The 4,356-nt window shown below is 32.6% G+C and overlaps 1 long non-coding RNA gene across 1 annotated transcript; it reads left to right on the plus strand.

Annotated features, from left to right (window-relative positions):
- Nucleotides 1–8: 8 nt before the first annotated feature.
- LOC125140570 lies at nt 9–4,023 on the plus strand. The gene is made up of 3 exons (XR_007139807.1): nt 9–1,809; nt 2,111–2,147; nt 2,317–4,023. It is a non-coding gene; the product is annotated as an uncharacterized LOC125140570 (long non-coding RNA).
- The last annotated feature ends 333 nt before the right edge of the window (nt 4,024–4,356 follow it).

The raw sequence follows: 4,356 nt of genomic DNA on the forward strand, positions 1-4,356 counted from the left end.
TCCAGAGCGATGTACAGAAGTGCTTAAGTCTCTATCATTGGATACATTAACTCTGGTTCACTAGGTTACACACTTAAGATACCATGAGTCTAAAACAGAGGTGTTGAACTCAATTGCACAGGGAGGCAAAACTCAAAGCACGCTTTAGGTTGCGGGCCGAACAGGATAAACATTTATTGAACACGCTAAAACTAAATGTTTTTTAACATAAATATGAATAAAAACAGACAGCCATATTATTCCAGAATACATAAAAGTATACTTTATATAACTTAAAATACTCCATCAAAATATCCCTTGTCAAAATTATACAAGTTACAACTATGAACATGCTGCAAAAAAATTATACTTTTCCGCAAAAATACAAATAACAAATCAAAACGTATTTTTTGCTCTTATGCTATTTTCTCAGAGCTGGATGCTTGGCATCTTTTCTTGGCAACAAGTTGGTTTAGGTTTGGTGTAAGGTTCTGTGTTGTGGAGATTTTCAGGATGGACTGCAGGTGTTCATCACTGAGACGACTCCTGTGTGCTGTTTTGTTAATCTTCATCACTGAGAACAGCCTCTCACACAGATACTGTATATGCTACCAAACATGCACAAGGTGCACAAGCAAGCACAATGCCTTCTTAGATTAAATTCCTTAATTACAGCTACATTAGCTCCACAAATAAGACACACGGGTTTACCACAAAGTCACTAAACATATACTCAGCCTACAACTATACAACTTTGCCTTTCGCCATTGTTAGAGGCTAGCTTTGACTTTACAGCAACAGACGCTTGTCTTGATTGATGCGGGAATGTTCCCAGGTAACCTATTGTTCTGCAAGGCAGCTGTTGCACTGCATTATGGGATCTGTAGTTTGTGTGTTATCAGCGAATAGATCTATATAAAATGATCTCGCGGGCCGGATATAATTGTACGCCGGGCCGGATGTGGCCCACAGGCCTCGAGTTTGGCACCTATAGTCTAAAACATTGTTTATGTACAGTGCAATTTAGACAAAAGACACTAACCCCACTTGCTTATGTTTTGAAAAGCAATTACACAGTACACTACTTTCAGTTGTTGATTGCTGAGGATTAATCCTTTCAGTTTCCTCATCAGGAGGTGAAATGCACGTTCCATTGGTTTACAGTCTGGCGATTGTTTATCAGTTGGCAGTGTGTTTTGGGTCATTGTCTTGTTGCATGATGAAGCTCCTGCCAAGTAGATTGCATGCATTTCTTTGTAAACTGGCAGACAAAATGTTTCTGTAGACTTTAGAATTCTGTTTTTTTATTCTTTTCAACAAAAAATGCAGACTTCACAGGCAAAACCCAGGACTCAAATCAAGAGTCAACATTCATAGCTATTTAATTTTGCACCTGGTCAACAAGAAACCCATACAAGTGCCATGTTTCAAGTTGCTTAACACGTAGCAAATATTCTGATATTTATTGTACGAAAAAAACAATATAATCAAAAAATTTTGTGGTTCTAATACTTTTGAATGTGATTGTGTTTGAACCTGACCAATCAGATCAGATTCATTTGTATTTTGTCAATTTACTCTAAATACAATGCTTTAAAATATTTTTAATGAAATGTATAGAACATATCAACATCTATATATTTTAAATTAGTTTGCATAAAATAAGTCAAGAATAGTGCAGGGTATTATGCAAGAAATGTTTTTTGTACAAATGCTTTTATTTTAAAAATCCTAAATAGAAAATGAAACTATAATTCACAGAACAAACATTGGCAGTGCAGCAGCCACATCTGCAGGATTCTCTAAACCCCACTTTCCATCACCAAAGAGGTACAGTACTGTACAGTACATTACCCTTTATAGGCCTAAATTGAAATGTTTCCTTTCTATAATCACATAAGACCTACAGAACATAAAAATATACAATGCTTATTACATATAAATAATATTAGTGTAATATTATGATTATAATTTTGATTGAAATATTTATAAAGCAAAGGGGTTAATAAATAACACAACTGTAGCGGTTAAAAATACATTCAACATTCTACATACAGTATCTCACTCTGCCTTCTTTCTCTGTCCATCTCTATGTCTTAATTTCTCTCCTTTTGTAAACTTTGCATTACAGTGCACCAAAATCCTATATATCAGGATTCCACTTAGCAGTAAGTATATAATAATATATATTATTGATATGACCAATTCTGTTTAGCATTTAACAGCTACCACAAATATTCTAACTAGTTCATAAAACTGCACTGGTTCAGCTCAGGGTATTTTAATGCTGTGCTAATTCTTAATTTGTCTTTTTCCTGAAATTCTCATTATGATAAGGATGATTACACCAACACTGGAGATTTCAAAATGCGTCGAAAAATGTAATGATGACAGAAGACAGAGTCTTCTACTTCTACTATGCAAAAGTGCTGTTACTGCTGTTTAGTTTTTTGTTTGTTTGTTTTTGTTTTTTTTTTCAATAAGGCTTGGCTAATTTGAATCTTACTTATGCTGCTTGTGTAGAATAGTCAAAAAAACATAGAAGTAGTTACTATAACACATAACAGGTGTTTTGTAATGCCAGATAAAATAGTGAGGAAAAGCAACTTGGATACTGAGAATACTGTAAACATTTTTGTTCTTCGACATTAAGAATGTAATTTCATTTTCTGATATATGTATATATGTATATGCTGGCAATATGATTCATAGACACCATTTTTATAACACATTGTATCTGACAAATTCTTTATGTATTATGTTATGGGCATGTGGAATGAGAATAAAGACTGGAACATTTGTTGGTGGCTAATATAATCCTTCACTCATTGCAAAAAATACATAGTATTATGATAAACTAGATATAGATTGTTGATATTTTTTTTATGATAATATTGCAACAGTTCTAACCATGCACAAATTACCACCACATCTATGTCAAACATTTAGATATTTGCAGTGCATATGCAAGAGTCATGGTAATAGTTCATACCGGAAGATTAGTCACAAACAGGAAACCAGGGAGGGGGAAGGGGGGTGTTAGGAAAGTTGTACATACACACACGGAAATATTATTTTCTTTTATTAGAAAATTTGTTCCGCACAAATGTCTGCACAAAGATAAACATAAACAGCACTCATTATAAAATACTCATTATAACAACCAAAATCTAAAAATCTAAATGTAAGGGGTAAAAGAAAATATACCCTTCTTTAATTCTATGATTGTTTTCCACTGTCTAAATAATAAACATGTGATCCTCTCTGTCTTCTATATAAACAAAACAATATACTTAGATGACTACAAAAAACAATATATTTCAGTATGTAGTCATTTTATACAATCCAAAAGATTTAGAAAAAATAAGTACACCTTTCCTACTACCAACATTTTGGCCATGTCAAAATGTAAGTCCAGACCTTAAACTTCTGTGGAAAGCTGTTAAGAGAGCTTTGCATAAATGTATGCTTTTAAACATCAAAGTTCTGAAGCAATGTGTGGGCCAAAAATCCTCAAACCAATTGCAAAGAATACTTCAAATTATTGCTTCTAAAAGTCGTTCTACATACTAGTAATAATCTTTACAAATATTTTTGTTAACATTATAAAAACTAAAAACATAGAATGTTAGGAGGTTGTACTTTCCTTTTCCCCCAAAAATATTGAACCTTATTTGCACACATTTTGATAAGAAACTAAATTAAATTACATTAAAAACTTTCGTAGATTTATAACATACAATGATGTAAAATAAAGAAATTTACAACACAGTTTGAGCAAAAAAATGTCCATTTTAATTATCAACAAAAACCACCAATGTAAATGTTCTCAAATATTTTAATTGTCATTATTTAATTTCAAACTGAACATTCACTGAGTGGAAATCACAATTAGTAAGCAAGGTTTTAAACATCTTTACCTAAACTGCTTTTAACCCCACATTTGAAAAACTAGCGCTTAACACAACATGGCAATGTTAGAAAAGTTTTCGTCATTTTGTTAACATCTCAAAAAAAATGTATATTTAACATTCAGTTAAATTAGAATCAGATATGGAATATTTAGCCACAGATAAATGAAAAGACTTACTCCCATAGAAGCACACAATGGTGCTCTGTATAGAATACTGGATACTTATTGCTTTATATAAACACATTCATAAATATTCTTTTAGCCTTAAATTTTGACCTCAGAGTATTCAGTTTTGTCTTCCTCATCTGAAAAGTATTTATCCTTCTGTGGATTATGGTGTGATGTTGCAGTGAATGACACTTTTGTATAATTCACCTCATCTTCTGATTCACTGGTGTCCGACTCCCAGTTTATGTTTGGAAATGGCTGCTTCTTAGTGCACCCACCAGACACGTTTTCATAAT

The sequence above is a fragment of the Tachysurus fulvidraco genome, unplaced genomic scaffold, assembly GCF_022655615.1.
Source record: "Tachysurus fulvidraco isolate hzauxx_2018 unplaced genomic scaffold, HZAU_PFXX_2.0 HiC_scaffold_239_np12, whole genome shotgun sequence".
Lineage (NCBI taxonomy): Eukaryota > Metazoa > Chordata > Actinopteri > Siluriformes > Bagridae > Tachysurus > Tachysurus fulvidraco.